Source organism: Humulus lupulus, chromosome 6 (genome assembly GCF_963169125.1).
Source record: "Humulus lupulus chromosome 6, drHumLupu1.1, whole genome shotgun sequence".
NCBI classification, from domain to species: domain Eukaryota; kingdom Viridiplantae; phylum Streptophyta; class Magnoliopsida; order Rosales; family Cannabaceae; genus Humulus; species Humulus lupulus.
In genome coordinates, this window is record NC_084798.1 from 7,898,105 (window position 1) to 7,915,943 (window position 17,839).

The 17,839-nt window shown below is 32.6% G+C and overlaps 1 protein-coding gene and 1 long non-coding RNA gene across 2 annotated transcripts in view; both read right to left on the reverse strand.

The window, feature by feature from the left end:
- The window catches only part of LOC133781573 (receptor-like protein EIX2), a 56,093-nt gene that overhangs the window by 6,864 nt on the left and 31,390 nt on the right, over positions 1–17,839 (reverse strand). The gene's annotated exons all lie outside the window — the stretch shown is intronic.
- Positions 10,494–11,361, reverse strand: LOC133783755 (uncharacterized). The gene is made up of 3 exons (XR_009870943.1): positions 11,319–11,361; positions 10,745–10,893; positions 10,494–10,622 (listed from the first exon to the last, which is right to left on the reverse strand). It is a non-coding gene; the product is annotated as an uncharacterized LOC133783755 (long non-coding RNA).

Below are 17,839 nucleotides of genomic sequence, written 5' to 3' on the forward strand. Positions count from 1 at the left end.
GAAATCTTAACTTAATTTTTTATATATCAGTATTTATTGTAGATATAGTAAATATTTTAATTAAATTTTTTTGAATAATTTACAATTTTGAAATCAGATTTCAAAAAAATTTATTTCACACATATAAAATACAAACTTCAAAACAATATGTTTATGTACTTTGGATACATAGACAGGTTAAAAAGAAATTAATATAAAAAATAAAGATCGTAAAAAATATTAGAAGAAATTAAAATAGAAAACTTTTTAATTTTTTTTATATGAATAAGGAGGCTAAATATATATTTTGATTCTAATAGCATAATCTTGATAATATTTTTATTCATTTGTCTTCATATACATGATTTCTACTTTAATATATTTAATTATTATATTTATTAATTGATGAAAGCTTTAATTGATATTTGTAGAGTTGATTATATATTTATAATTAAAATCACAGAATTATTTGTCAAAATTTAAATTACAAAATTATTAAATTTAGTTTTTATTTTTACAAATATGTCATATGGGGCAAATATTAGATAGTTAAATATTGACATCAAAATTATTATATTTAGTTTTTTTTTTATGAAAATGTAATAAAAAGCTAGGGATACCAGTGCATAAGAATTATTCAATAATTATAATGTACATTGTTTTAAATTTTTAGTTACTCTTTCATAAAAATCAACATAAACATATATATTTTAAAATAATATTTACCAATCGGTCCTCTTATAAAATTATAATTTGTTGGTCAAATCATCAAACAAAAAGTCAGTCAACAATAATATTTCAATAAAATAAAACACCATTAATTATGTGTTAATGGTGTTCCTTTATTAGACTTTTGGATGAGCACTTCGATGTATTTAATTATTCCTTTATAGATTTATTATTTTTATATTGTGGGTGCTATTCTATTTTATTTTACTTTAGTAACAAATTAAAGTTCATGATGAACATATTATACTAAATTCCTTTATGTGTTAATGCTCAGTATCTTTCTACGACAAAATAATAACTGGGAATATTGGAATGATATTTTAATATTATATATTATATCATCCTAATATTATATACAAAGCATTACTATTTGGAATTTTATGTTGTGCGTATTGTGATTTGGTAGCAGGTTCGTAGCTAAAACCCTGCTGCTAAAGATTTTTTCACACCAAGAAATGTTGTCGCTAATTATTCTTATTTGCTACTAATTTTTTATTAGCAAAAAATATTAAATCTAGTAGCTAAAACACTACTTTATATAAGAGTACTAGAGCTTTTTTGCTACTATAATCTATAGCTGATTGCATTTAAATTGGTAGCAAAAGAATTTGTGTCATTAAAATTAATTTTATTTTCAATCCAACAAAATTATTTTACTACCACAATTTGGTAGCAAACAATCGCAAAATGAGTAGCAAATTAATTGTTTTGTACTTAAAAATTCGATACTTTTGCTACTAAATTTGGTAGCAAAATTAATAATAAATTGAATGCTTTTTTTAAATAAATAATTTTATTTCATATTTTATTAGTTTTTGAATTTAATTATTTTATCAATTCTATTTTTTTATTATAATAATTACAAAAAAAAAAAACATTAATGAAATATCAAAATTAATTTTTATAAAATAGATAAACCAAATACAAACTAAAGAAAATATTTAGTACAAAATCAATATAAAATATAGTACAAAATCAAAAATTGTACTTTTAGTTCATATTTACATATATCAAAAAATTGGCAGTAATATTTGAACACGTCCATTCCATGCTCCCTCTTAAAGGCTATTTTCATTTCATTGTTTTTAGTTTCAAGAACATTCATTCTTGAAAATACATCAAAAGCATTCACAATTCTAAAAAAATTCAATAACTATAGCAGTAAAATAAATTTTGTGGACCAATGTAGAGAATTGCAATATTCAATTGATATAAAGCATAAAGAAAAATAAAGGACAAACACTCAAGGCTTGGGGACATTGAATTTCATTATCTCACAACAAGCTGCATGAAGAAAAACAAAAGCCAATGTGAAGTCATTATTGTGCATACAATGAACAGCTCGCATAAACAAAACTTAAGTAGAAGGTCAATTAGTCGTTAGCCATCTCAACTCAATCCAACAATACCAATATATTTAGAACACTGCCACAATGAGCCAAGTAATATTCAACTTTCATAAACTCTCAACTAGTAATCTAGCAAGGGCAAAACTGCTCCACTTGCTTCTTCGAGCTAGGGCCGCGGCGCCCAAGAACAGGGCTGCGACCCCCAACCCAGAGCCATCCCCCGACACGATTTTCAACATCCCAAAGCCTCCAAAATCATGCCTAAACATTACCAAATCATCAAATCAAAGTTCCCAAGCTTCCCAATGGTCCAAAACCATCAAAACCCAAAGCTCAATCGAACCAAAAACTCAACGATTTACAAAATCCAATTCTAAGCTTAGAAACTCTAAAAACTCAAAACTTAAACTTAGTTTACCTTCGATTGGGTTGTTTTCTGTCGAATCCTTCGATTGCGAAGCTTCTAATCTTTCCTAGGATCGCTATGCCTCGATCATCGCTTGATTCCGACTCCTAGAACTCGAGATCTCTTAAAAAAGGCTTCGAATGGTAAAATGAGCTAACGAAAGAGAGAGGAAATGTTTTCTAATGTACGTTCTATCTGACAAGCTACTTCAAGCTTAGGTAACCTCAAATAAAACCTAGTGCTCGGAGTCCCGAAAACACCCTCGAGGACATTATAGTCAAAACTTCCAGAATTTCCTCCTGACCTCAAATACTCCCAACTTATCATCAAAAAAACATTCTTTTTAACCAATAATTGACCCCGTTATGACAAAACGCTAACTCATAATATAAGATCGTCTCATGCCAAATAGCTTTAACATATCTCCATAATAATGAAATCTCATTCACAAATTACAATATGCACCCAGATATACGAATATGCCCTCAACAAGCCAAATTACCAAAATGCCCTTATAATTATAAATACACTCATATGCATGCATTTATCATCATATAATAATATAATTCATATTAACATGCATATAATCATTTAATATCATAATAAATCTATTATGGTCATCCCAGCCTTCTAATCAAGAACCTAACCCTTATTAGGAAATTCGGGGCATTACAAGGTGAAATTTCTTTTGACAATACTCAAGATAGCCTACATCCTTGAGTCATCCTTGGCACCTCTAGCCGAGCCATCCGACAAAGATACTCCCGAGGAAGTGGAGAAAAGAAGGAAGAGAGAAGAGGACAACCTTCTTTGTAGGGTTCATATCCTTAATGCCTTATCCGATAGGCTAAATGACCTCTATACCAATACCAAATCCGCGAAGGAGATTTAGGATGCCTTGGAGAATAAGTACAAGGTTGAGGAAGAAGGTACAAGAAAGTTCTTAATTTCTCAATATTTTGAATTTTCTTTCATTGATGGGAAAACTCTTTTACCTCAAATTCATGAGTTACAAGTGACTGTAAACAAGTTGAAAGTTCTCAAGATTGAGCTTCCCGAGGCCTTTCAAGTTGGTGCAATAGTGGAAAAATTACCACCAACTTGGAGGAGCTATAGGAAAAGAATCCTCCATAAGAATGAGGATTACACTTTGGAAGAGATCCAAAAACACATTAGAATTGAAGAGGAATCGAGAATAAGAGACAAGGGTGTGAATGAGTCTAAAGATGAGACTTTCAAGGCCAATGCGGTTTCACACAAGCATCCAAAGGGCAACAACAACAACAAAAAAGGGTAGTGGGAACCCTTTAGGTCCAATGAAAGATCATGGACAATTCAAAGACGTGAGAGGCCATTGTTTTGTTTGTGGAAAACCCGAGCACTATGCTAGAGTATGTAGGTACCGAAAGGACCCACATGAGAATGAGGTAAATGCTTTAGAAAAGGAAGAAGAGATCCTAGTATAATCAAAGGTGGAAATCAAGGCACGGTTGGTAGAATTTTTTAAGAAGAACCAAGACGTCTTTGCCTGGTCACATAAGGACATGGTTGAAATTTCTCCATCCGTGATAAGCCATGTCCTCAATGTGGACGAGAACTACCCACCGGTACAACAAAAGAGGAGACTGCTTGACAAAGACCGATCTTAAGCCTTGAATGAGGAGGTCAAGCGACTCAAGGAAAATGGTTTTATAAGGGAGGCCTACTACCCAGATTGGGTATCAAACCCCGTGTTGGTCCTACTGAGGGGCAGCAAGAAGATCCAATGGACCAAGGAGTGCGAGAAAGCTTTCCAAGCCTTGAAGGAGCATCTCGCTTAACCCCCCGTCCTAGCGAAGCCAATAGATGGTGAAGTGTTATTAATCTATTTGGCAATCACCATGCATGCAATCAGTGTTGCTTTGGTGAAAGAAGAAAACAAGGTACAACACCATGTGGAGTCCATCTATCTCCCTCTTGAAAAGCTAGCTTACTGTTTAGTAATCGCCTCTCGAAAACTGCGTCCATACTTCCAAGCTCACTCAATTCGACTCCTAACCGATCAATCGCTACGACAAGTTCTTCAAAAGTAAGAGGCCTCAGGCGATTACTAAAATGGGCGGTGGAGTTAGGATAGTTTGATATCATTTATCAGCCAAGGACGGCGATAAAAGGACAAGCATTGGCAGACTTCATAGCCAAGAGAACCAACCTTGAAGACCCTTCCCAGCAATCGGAGAATGGAGACACAGAGAAGGAAGGAGATACTCCCATATGGAAGCTATATGTTGATGGAGCATCCAATGAACACAACTCAGGTGCAGGAATGATACTGATCACTCTGGAGAATCATTGAATCCACTGCGCTCTCAGATTTGGATTCAACGCTTCAAACAATGAGGCTGAGTACAATGCATTGCTAGCAGGATTACGCTTATCTAGAGATGTGCACGCAGAATCCCTGGAGATATTCAGCTATTCCCAACTAGTTGTGTATTAGGTACTGGGGGAGTATCAAGCCAAGGGACTTAGATGGTGCAATACCTGAATAAGGTGAAGGACTTATTGGCACAGTTCACGAGATACTCGATTACACAAGTCCTGAGGGAGAAGAATGCCAATGTTGGTGCCTTAGCCAAACTTGCCAGTGCCAAAGACGATAACACCCTGAATGTCATTCCCTTCAAATACTTGGCGGAAAGAAGCATAACCGAGTAGGAGGCACAACCTCTTGAGTTAGGGGACATGTGGATGACACCCATTATCAACTATCTCAACCAAGGAGTAGTACCAAATGATCGGAACAAAGCAAGGAAGCTGGTGAGACAAGTTGCACGATATATGATAGTTCAAGGGGTCCTGTACCGACGAGGGTACTCCCTACCACTGCTAAGGTGTGTTACACCCGACCAGTCAAAACTGTTAATGATCGAGGTACACGAGGGGTTTTGTGGATATCACGCTGGGGGGCCGAGCCTATAAAAGAAAATCTTAAGGCAAGGATACTTCTGGCCAACGATGAATGAAGATTTGATGTAGTATGTCATAAGATGCCACAAATGTCAGATGTTGTTCAAGATACCCCAGGCGGCACCTAATGAGTTAACACAAATGCAAAGTCCTTGGCCCTTCGATGTATAGGGAATCGACCTAATCGGGAAGCTACCCACGGGAAGGGGTGGAGTTCAATTGGTTATTGTAGCCGTAGAATACTTCACCAAATGGACTGAAGCAGAATCGCTCACTACCATCACCTCGAAGAAAGTCTTAGACTTTGTGGTGAAGAATATTATATGTCAATTCGGTCTACCGAAGAAGATAGTCTTGGACAATATGACTCAATTCGACAGTGATATGTTCACCAACTTTTGCACGAGGCATGGAATCACAAAGAGTTTTTCCTTTGTAGCACACCCCCAAGCCAATGGTCAAGTAGAAGCAGTGAACAAGACTATCAAAGAAACTCTAAAGAAACCCCTTGAACAAGCCAAAGGAGCCTGGCCAGAAATACTTCCAGAGGTCCTATGGTTACATCGAACAACAGCTCGAACATCAACAAGCCCTACACCATTCTCTTTGGCGTTTGGTTATGAAGCCATTTTGCAAGTTGAACTCACTCCTTCATCGCACAGACGAGAGACATATGGTCAAGGGAGGAACCATCAATCAATAAAAGAGTCGCTCGATTTAATCGAAGAATGACAAGAAAAGGCAAGTCTCAGAGTAGCAGCACACCAACGAAAAGTGGCCCGACACTTCAACTCTAGGGTGAAAGATCGAAAATTCCAAGTTGGAGACATAGTTTTCAGGAGGGTGTTCCTAAACACTAAGGACACTGCATTAGGGGTACTGGGACCTAATTGGGAAGGGTCATACCTGTTATATTATTTATAATATAATGTAATATTATAATATTTTATAATATAATGTTTTAGGTTAAATTAATGTGGCAAAGAGTGTCACATATTGTAACATATAATAGAGAGTTATAACATTTAGATATATATAAATATATATATATATATATATGAACATCCAAATATGTAACATATTTGGTGTTACGAATTCAGTCACAAATTTGTAACTTCCAAATATTATTCATTATTGTGTAGATTTGTTGTTACTCAATATTGAGATGAATTTCTTAAAATCATATATGAAATGGTTGTTAGAGATATGATTTTAACCCCAATAATGTGTTTTGGGATTAAAAAATCAATTGGGAATGATTAAGAACCGTTTGGAAAAACAACACAATTTGGTGTGCTGAAATTTATAAAACGTAATAAAAATGTAATAACTTATTTTTATACTATATAATTTTTCCAATTACTTCTTTTACTATTGTGTTGTATGATAAACTAAATTTGAAACTATTAGAAAGGCTTAATTTAAAGAAAATAATTAAATAGGCTTAAAATTTTATAAAATTTAGAGACTAGTTACCAAGTCTAAAATTTCAAGAATAAAATAAAATAGTTACTTAAAAATGATATACTTATAATTATTTTACATAAAGAAAATATAAGTCTAACAAAATTCGAATGTTGAAAAATGCATCTTAAATTAATTTTAAACATAAGTATATCTCTGAAATAAGAATTGCAATTAATGCTCACTTAAGTGTCTTCATTTTTCTCCATACAAGTACAAGATGTAAACCACACAAGTTTTACCGGACCATGAATTCACCTTGCTAGTTTCTCTCATCAATTTTAGTGGAGAAATATGGATTTTGTCATTGATCGATATTATTTGATAAGAAATAGAACGCTCAATTATGATTAAAAAAAAATATATAGCAAATCACATTGTGAGCTGTTTGACACTCATTTTTCCCAAGCCATAAAAATATTAGAGTTCATAAAAACAAAGCAAATCACTTCATGAGCTGTTTGACACTTATTTTCTTTGAGTCATAAAAATATTAGAGTTTGTCGTAGCATGTACTATATTATAATATTTTTCATTGGTAACAAGTAATTATAAAAAAAATTATGATTAAAAAACAAAGACAAAAAATGAGTTGTACAAACGTATATGCTTCACCTGCATTACCAGAGACTCGGGCAATAAAAAAATAAAATGTCCTTTCCACAGTACTACCGTGTTGTTGTGTGGTGTTAATACCCGCATCCATAAATCCATAAATAAAGTCTTATTCACAAAATAAAAGTAATAATATATAAATCCATAAATAAATTTAAACAAAAAGTGCTTGTCCAAAGACTTGTAATCCCACTAATACCCAATTATATATTAATTAAATTAATTTCAATTGCTCCTTGAAAAACGCGTACAAATGATTTTTTTTTCCAGAAGATGATAATGATAGTTTTGACGTATCGATGAAGACATGACAGTTAAAGCAATCAGGATGACAGTTATTTATGACATTACCCTTTTGTTATGATACATTTCAGGCATGACAGTTAACGCAATCAGGATGTTGATTTTGAAACCAAACAATTAGATCCAATAGTACAAAACAAAACTAAAGAAACGAGTTTCTTTTGATACTACATAATAAATTATTTCATGATAAAGTTTTCCCAGTCATAATAAAAAAATATTGCATAAGCAATTAAATAATTGAAAGCCCATACATATTGAAGAACACCAAATCATGTAGATTGGAGAAAAGATAATTTACTTGCATGAATAAAAAACTTGCTTCTAGTTCTATATTGTAATTAGCACGAAACACAAATTGAAGAAGACCTGATACATTGAGGTCAATTATATATTTATATATAATATTTTCTACAAAAGAATTAATTTTTAAATTAATATATATATATATGTACGTATAAAACTCATTAGTGCACAAGAGAAAAGCAAAGAAAAGATAGAAAAAGTTAGTTCTCATTAGTGTACAAGAGACCATATAAAGCTCAAGAAACCAAAACGGAAATAACAACCCATCACATGGCTGTTGTAACAAAGTTAATTAAGCAACCACGAGAGGCTAACTAAAACTCATAGACTCTCTTGAACACATTCTAGATGATACTCATGATCATAAATTTGCTAAAAACAATTTAAATAAAAACTTGGTGTATACAAAAGAGACAAAGAAAGGCCTTGGGCTTGCATGAGGAAACAATGGATAAAAAAGAAGAGCTTAAGACTTTGTATAAGTGGAAGACTGGAAGTAGATACTGTTAGGCGCAAAAATATCCGGCTTGGCCCAAATATGCTCAAAGGTGTCTCAAACCTTTAGATTTTGGAGCCTAATATTAAGGTTATAGGATAAAACTTGGGACTTTCATCAAACATGTGCTATGCAAGAAAATTGTAGAATAACATAAATTGCTATAATGATATAATCACACAACATAATCTAAGCAAAGCACAACATCAATTAACATAAATATACTACATGAAAATTTAACAAAAAAATAGGTTACAAAAAAAGCATATTACATGAAAATTAAAACATAGTAAAATACACATCTTGCACTAAAAATAGAAGAAAAAGAGAAAAGCCAACATGTCACCATCTATAAAAAATCGGACAACATATCCCCTAATTTACTAGCCTAGCCATCTGTCACATTCAACACCAACATGTCAATCAAATCAAACAACACACAGATTTTCATCCATATATCACTGCAACACACAAAATTCTCAGAACCTACTTCACTAAGACATGCAAGTTCTCAATCTTCTGTTATCACCGCAGCACACAGAATTCTCAGAACCTACTTCACTACGGATGAATATCTAACATATTCAAACTCCACTAAAGTAATACAATTATCATTCAAGATTGTAAAATATTGAAAATTAAAAAAAATTAAATACAACATACCTCTTGCAATTAGCTACCAATCCAATGCTTCAAAACCAGTCAAAATATTAACCTAAACATTATTATAAACATTATAAAAAATAAAAAAGTTAGATGTATGTTCCATATCATGTTATTACCCTAAGTCATGTTATTTAAAATTCTATAATCAACTTAATTGTTAATTAGACAGTCAAATGTTAAGATTATAGGAAATAACAAAGGAAAAAATGTGATGCAGCAGTCCATGAAAATCCACATGCTAGAAAGCTTGCTAAATAGGCCACTAAATCATATTATAAAAATCATATCTACCCATGAAATTGTATACATTTTGTTCTTTGCAATATCAAGCAAATAATAAGATTTCTAACATATATTCTCAAATAAAACTCATTCACTATACACTACTACAATAATAACACTTTTGTGAGAATATTTATTCTAATAACATCATTTCTTTAAGAAATATTTACTAAGAGAAACTATCTATACAACTAGTAAATGAATTTATATCTTTTTATGGTTTTTACGTTTTGGGAAGCTCATGAAATCACTTTCTTGATTGCACATACGAGTACCTATGAAGAGAAGAAAAAAGGTTTGAACTGGTAACCTTGAAGATGAGCATAATACTTCTTCAATACTGTTAGAACTTAATGTAGTGGAATATAGCTCATAATTGATGACATTTTCATCGAGACTAGCTAGGTGAACCAATTATTATCATCATTTTCATTTCTTTACTTGGATGTGAATGAATGTATATAATATTATGGGATTTATTGCGTCTACATTTAAAAAATAATATTTTGAATCTTTCTAATTTGTTTTAATATTAGATTTGGACTTTCCATGTTTGATAATCACAAACAGAGCCATATAATACTATCAAGTCAATTTTAATTAACAATAAACTCCAATTTTATCTAAATTTTTGTTACAAGTCTTTTTGAAGGGATGTGAGCGAGAGTAGAAAGAAAGAAAAAATTAAGAAGAAACAATTTAAACAATTGAAATGAGGGTATCATTTTCTTTTTGAAATCCTGACTAGGTATAAAAAGAGATGTTTGTATAAACTCAAAATTTAAAAATAAAATAAATCAATATTAAAAAGTTTGATGACATATTATCATAAAATTAAAATAGTGATGTAAATTCAGACAGCAAAACCAAGCTTTACGATAGGGACAACGAAAATAGTGATGTAAATTAAAATAGTGATGTAAATTCAGACAGCAAAATCAAGACCTGTATAGATTTCGTTTGATCACCCTCCAGCTTTGGAATATCTTTAGTCTCCTGTTTAATCTCCTCAAGGTCTTTTGCCTTTCCCCAAAGCACAATATATAGCCCAATAATCACAGCTAAAGCACCGACCAAGCTGATAATTAAAGAAAAAGACAAGTTTTCATCATATAGTAAAATAAAGATTATTATATACTATAATATATTCTATGTAAAAAGCAGAGAGAAACTATATATCAATGTAATATTGTAAAGTACCTTCCAGCATATAACTTCTCATGTAGAAACAAAGAGGCTATAATGGCTGTTATAACAGTGCATAGAGGGCTGAACATTGCAACAAAGACAGGACCTCTTAGTTGTATGCACCATGCTTGAACAAAAAAAGATACCGCAGTACCAATTCCCTGTACAGTTAAATGTGCAGTTCAAATCAAGCCATATTTAGAAGAAGAAAACTTTAAATTAGCATAAGAATAATGAAAAGGTAATTAAGAAGAGAGAGCAAGTATAAGTTAGTGTACGTACTGTATACAAACAACTTCCAAGTTCTAAATAGGAATGAAGATTCCATACTTGTAGATCAGGCTCTGTCACAAATGTATATATTGCAGATTGGATGGTTGTCAATAAACACATCCAAAGAGTTGAATACAAGTGGTCTGGACAACTGACAAAACATCAAAAATTAGGAATTTTTTTTTCAGAATAAGAATACACTGACAAAACCAAAACAAAAAGAAATGAAAAGATAAACAAATGCCCAAATCATATGAAGCTTAATATTAATAGGAGATGGTATTAACATAAGTGTCAATTAATACAAATTTACCTTGAAGAGAATGGCAGCACCACCCACGCCTGAGAACTTCACCAGCTCAAGAGCCTTCGCCATCGCCTTCCCCATCTTCGTCGCCAACAGGAGCCTTCATCGTCCACGGTGGAGGCCAGAACAATCCTCCAAACTCACAGCGGCGACGGAACTTCGGGGATCCAATCGCGACGGAGGCCGGCGAGTGGGGAGGCGAGCATCACGAGTTGGGGGTTTCGGGGGCCAAGGAAGCTCGTGGTGGGGTGCGTGTCATTGGGTGGTGGCCGGAGATGGCTCATCTGGTCTGGTCGACTGAAATGCGAGAGAGGAAAAGAAAGAGGGGTATCGACTGGGAAGAAGAAAGAGGAGAGAGAAGGGGATTTTTGAGATTAATTTAGGGATTTAGTTTTTTCATCTCCCTTTTCTTATTTAATTAAATAAAATTTGATTTAATGTGAACTATTGCTTTTTTTTTTTAATATTTTCAACATGGATTTTAAAAAATAAAAACACCATTAGTGAAATTTTAAAATTATTTTACAATATTTAACCAATTAATAAAATAACTCTTTTTAATTAATTTTATCATAAATATGTTAAATAAATAAAAATTAAGCAAATTATTCATTATATCATAATTAATTTAAATTTTAATATATAAATTATTATAAATAAAAAGTTAATATAATATTAAAAATTTAGAAATAAAAGAAAATCTAAGAGGTGTATATTAAAAAAACAAAATAAACATTTTAGGACACGCATCAGTTTTTAGGACTCGCAACGCAAGTCCTAAAAAGTCCAGGAGGTGTTTCTTTAAAAAAAAAAACTCAAACTTTTAAGGACTCCCAAAGCAAGTCCTTAAAATTATTAAGTAAAACACTTATTTTTTAGCCCAGATTTTTTTATGACACTCATTACGAGTCCTAAAAGAGTATTAAGGACTCCCAAAACAAGTCCTTAAAATTATTAAGTAAAACACTTATTTTTATAAGCCAGATTTTTTTAGGACTCGCATATTCTTTTAGGACACTTATTGCGAGTCCTAAATTGTGTTTTTTCAGGACTCTCAATGAGTGTCCTAAAAACTCCATAAATATTTTTAAGGACTTGCATTTAGGTGCGTGTCCTAAAAAAGTGTCCTGTAAAGTGTATTTTGTAGTAGTGACCACTGCTAAGGTGTGTTACACCCGACCAGTCAAAACTGTTAATGATCGAGGTACACGAGGGGTTTTGTAGAAATCACGCTGGGGGCTGAGCCTATCAAAGAAAATCTTAAGGCAAGGATACTTCTGGCCAACGATGAATGAAGATTTGATGTAGTATGTCATAAGATGCCACAAATGTCAGATGTTCTCCAAGATACCCCGGGCGGCACCTAATGAGTTAACACAAATGCAAAGTCCTTGGCCCTTCGATGTATGGGGAATCGACCTAATCGAGAAGCTACCCACAGGAAGGGGTGGAGTCCAATTGGTTGTTGTAGCCGTAGACTACTTCACCAAATGGACTGAAGCAGAATCGCTCGCCACCATCACCTCGAAGAAAGTATTAGACTTTGTGGTGAAGAATATTATATGTCAATTCGGTCTACCGAAGAAGATAGTCTTGGACAATATGACTCAATTCGACAGTGATATGTTCACCAACTTTTGCACGAGGCATGGAATCACAAAGAGCTTTTCCTTTGTAGCACACCCCCAAGCCAATGGTCAAGTAGAAGCAGTGAACAAGACTATCAAAGAAACTCTAAAGAAACCCCTTGAACAAGCCAAAGGAGCCTGGCCAGAAATACTTCCAGAGGTCCTATGGTTACATCGAACAACGGCTCGAACATCAACAAGCCCTAAACCATTCTCTTTGGCGTTTGGTTATGAAGTCATGTTGCAAGTTGAACTCACTCCTTCATCGCATAGACGAGAGACATATGGTCAAGGGAGGAACCATCAATCAATAGAAGAGTCGCTCGATTTAATCGAAGAATGACAAGAAAAGGAAAGTCTCAGAGTAGCAACACATCAACGAAAAGTGGCCCGACACTTCAACTCTAAGGTGAAAGATCGAAAATTCCAAGTTGGAGACATAGTTTTCAGGAGGGTGTTCCTAAACACTAAGGACACTGCATCAGGGGTACTGTGACCTAATTGGGAAGGGTCATACCTGTTATATTATAATGTAATTTTATAATATAATGTTTTAGATTAAATTAATGTGGCAAAGAGTGTCATATATTGTAACATATAATAGAGAGTTATAATATTTAGATATATATATAAATATATATATATATATATATGAATATCCAAATATGTAACATATTTGGTGTTATGAATTCAGTCACAAATTTGTAACTTCCAAATATTGCTCATTATTGTGTAGATTTGTTGTTACTCAATATTGAGATGAATTTCTTAAGTCATATATGAAATGGTTGTTAGAGATATGATTTTAACTCCAATAATGTGTTTTGGGGTTAAAAAATCAATTGGGAGTGATTTGGAACCGTTTGGCAAAATGTAATAACTTATTTTTATACTATATAATTTTTCCAATTACTTTTTTTACTATTGTGTTGTATGATAAACTAAATTTGAAACTATTAGAAAGACTTAATTTAAAGAAAATAATTAAATAGGCTTAAAATTTTATAAAATTTAGAGACTAGTTACCAAGTCTAAAATTTCAAGAATAAAATAAAATAGTTACTTAAAAATGATATACTTATAATTATTTTGACATAAAGATAATATAAGTCTAACAAAATTCGAAAGTTGAAAAATGCATCTTAAATTAATTTTAAACATAGGTATATCTCTGAAATAGGAATTGCAATTAATGTTCACTTAAGGCGTCTTCATTTTTCTCCATACAAGTACAAGATGTAAGCCACACAAGTTTTACCAGACCATGAATTCACCTTGCTAGCTTCTCTCATCAATTTTAATGGAGAAATATGGATTTTGTCATTGATCGATATTATTTGATAAGAAATAGAACGCTCAATTATGATTAAAAAAAAAATAGAGCAAATCACATTGTGAGCTGTTTGATACTCATTTTTCCCAAGTCATAAAAATATTAGAGTTCATAAAAACAAAGCAAATCACCTCATGAGCTGTTTGACACTCATTTTCTCTGAGTCATAAAAATATTAGAGTTCATCATAGCATAACTGATATTAAGCAAGTCTATTGACTCGTTCAATTTCAAAAGCTATAATATACCTAAATATGTACATTCACCTTGAAAACATTATGTTCATGAATATGATGATAGCTGCAGTGCTTCTATTCTTGCTGGCTTGTACGGCTAATCATGTAGTGGCTAACGAGGAAAGTAGCAAGTGTGAAACAAGGAAAGTGCAAGTGTGAATGATCACGCTCAGTGCATAGAGAAAGAAAGAGAAGCTCTCCTCAGCTTTAAGAGAGTTGTAGATCCAGGTAACATTCTCTCCTCTTGGACAATCAATAATAGCACAAACCAAAACTGTTGTAATTGGACAGGTATTACTTGTGATAACCGAACCAATCATGTCATTAAGATTGATTTTGCCCTGGAGATTTGCTTATTTTCAGTTCATGCGAATTTTTGGAGGCTGGCTTTACGAGATGATTACCCTCTTAAAAGTTCTGTATTAAGAGGAAAGCTAGCTTGGCAATAACAAGTAGGTAATAAGTTTTTTTGTGTCTTCTCATACTATCCCAACTAAGTAGTAAGTAATAAGGTTGGAAGTGGGTTACCGAAATTCTTGGGGAATCTTACCAACCTAAAAGTCTTAGACATTTCTTGTAACAATCTTGGTGGAACCGTACATGATATTTTCGAGATCCTATCATCTTCAACTAAGAATTCCTTGGAGATTTTGCATTTGAGTTCTAACCAACTTCGAGGATTATTATTACTTCTTAATGATAAGAAAACTTTCCCATCTTTGACGTTTTTAGACCTTAGTTATAATTTGGTTGAAGGTCCTTTTCCCAATGGTTTTAGTAGATTTCAAAATCTTCGTGAGTTGTATTTAGACTACAACAACCTCACTGGTCTATTGCCTGATCTTTCTTCAATGCCCAACTTGATAGCCTTCAGTGCAAATAATAATAAGTTCAATGGTACTTCAATTGATAGTATTGGTGAGCTTTATTTTCTTGAGAGGTTAGATGTCTCTTCGAATTCTCTCACAGGGGTCATATCTGAAGTTAACTTACGTTGTCCAAATTTGAAAGAGCTAGACTTATCGTATAACTCTTTCACAATGAAATTTCAATCCAATTGGGTTCCCCCATTTCAACTGGAATCCATAAGGCTGTCTTCTTGTAAGTTAGGTCCTCAATTTCCTCGTTGGCTCCAAACACAATTCAACCTCTCACACCTAGACTGTAATGCCCCGATTTCCCGAAACGTTACTTAGGGAGTCCATTTAAAAATAATAAACAATAAATACTTTAAGACACTAAGAGAAAATATTTATTTAAAATTTAAACAGACAATGAGATCTCATTATTTAAAAATAAAAATGTTGGACGCTAAGTTTAATAACAAAAACATAAAGAAAATAACCAATCAAGTCTGAAATTTAAAAACATAACATTTATTTCTAAAAACATAAAATAACTGGAGCCCAGCCTCTAACATGTTCCGTCTATGCCTCAAGCCCGCACTACTCACTGCTTTGCTTTGCCTTTACCTGCACACAGAGTACCCGTGAGCTAACGCCCAGTAAGAAGAGCTATGTAGGACATAACTCCCCAAACCAGAAAACATAAACTTTCAACTAAACATCATAAGCATAATAATCATCGTGCGATATATAAACACTATATCACACTAACATAATGTGTGTTACACTCACACACATAAATACTAACAAGTCATGTTGATCGGACATGAAATGTAATCTGCCTTGCCTGCGCTGTACTCACACTTGGCATTCCCACGGTGGCTACTAGTCTAGCCTGCGCTGTACTCACACTCGGCCGTTCCCTCGAGACATCGTTGCCCTGCCTGCGCTGTACTCACACTCGGCAGTTCCGTGGTGGCATCCTATTATCCTGAGTTATACACACCCAAGATAATTCCTACAAGTGCTATACTCACACAAGCAGCTAAAATCTAGTAGCACGCCTACTCTATCCTCTTAGCATGTCTACTAACTAAAATCTCTAGCACTATCCTCTTGCTAGTCAACCTAATGCAACAATTCAAGTCACAAAATAATTACATAATTAAACAAATAAGAAAACAAGGTCGCACGCATAACGTACACCCTGTGCGCAGATGTTCACTCTTCTTACCTTAAACAGTGCGTTTTTCGCTGACGTGTCTCGAACCACTCACTGCATCACCTCGATGACCGCTAGCTCCTAGACGTCCAATTACACAGCGAAAATTTAGGAAAAATAAAATAGGCGTTATTGTTTTATTTCGAAACCTTAATTATCAAAATAATTTTACTATGCCATTTTAACATACATGACACGTAAATTAAAACCATTTTCCACAAAAGGTTCAAAACATCATGTCACATACACAAACAATGATGTTTCTAACATATCGCATGAATTCATATAACTACTTTTTATGTGAAAATTACCAAAATACCCTTTAGTATCATAATTACATTAAAGACTCACTAATTTTATAAAAATTATCATATGACAACAAAATTTAATAAATAACTTTTCCAAAACCCTAAATAATCAGCAAATTCTCATATAAGACCAGAAAAATAATTTTTAACATTTATAATTTATTTTTCCTCAATTTCTCAAATAAAATCCAAATAATATAAATAATTACAGAACCAAGCCCAAAAATCAAACTAACATACAGAACTGTTTAAAAATCCAAAATAAACTTATAAAAATTATTTTAGAATTTTCTGGGCAAAATAACTATTTTTCTTAATTAATTTTATAGAAAAACTAATTAATTGAAGAAAAATCTATAACTGATTAAAAATAGAATCTAACTATACAAATCAGTTTCTACACCCTACAGTAACACGTAAAAATTACCTAGGGTCCAGAACAGTAGCATTAATATTTTGTTATATTTAAAATATAAAATAAGCCAAATAAATCATGAAAATTACATAAATGATAAAAATTCGAAATTAAATTACAGAGAGCCTTATAATCTCATTTTAAACATATAAAAAAATTCTCTGAATTTTTAAAATACTTTAAATAATTTTCCACATTTAGTTTCTTAAATCACACATTTAAAAGTAAATAATTGAAGAAAATTATACAATACGATCAAAACTTAAATCTAAACATACAAAGCCATTCTAAATGATACAGATATCATTGAAACATAAAATCATATTTTTCTGAACAATAAAAATATTTTTCATAATTAATCTTTATTTAAACTTCAATAAATTATAATAATTCAAAGAAAAATCAGAAAAATATGAAACCAGTTGGAAAATGCTCTAAAATTAATGTACTAATTTTTAAGATTGAAAAACAAAAAAAAAAAACCTCAGTAAACACCCAGATCGGGTTCGCCGGAAATATCGCCGGTTTTGTCTTCTTCTC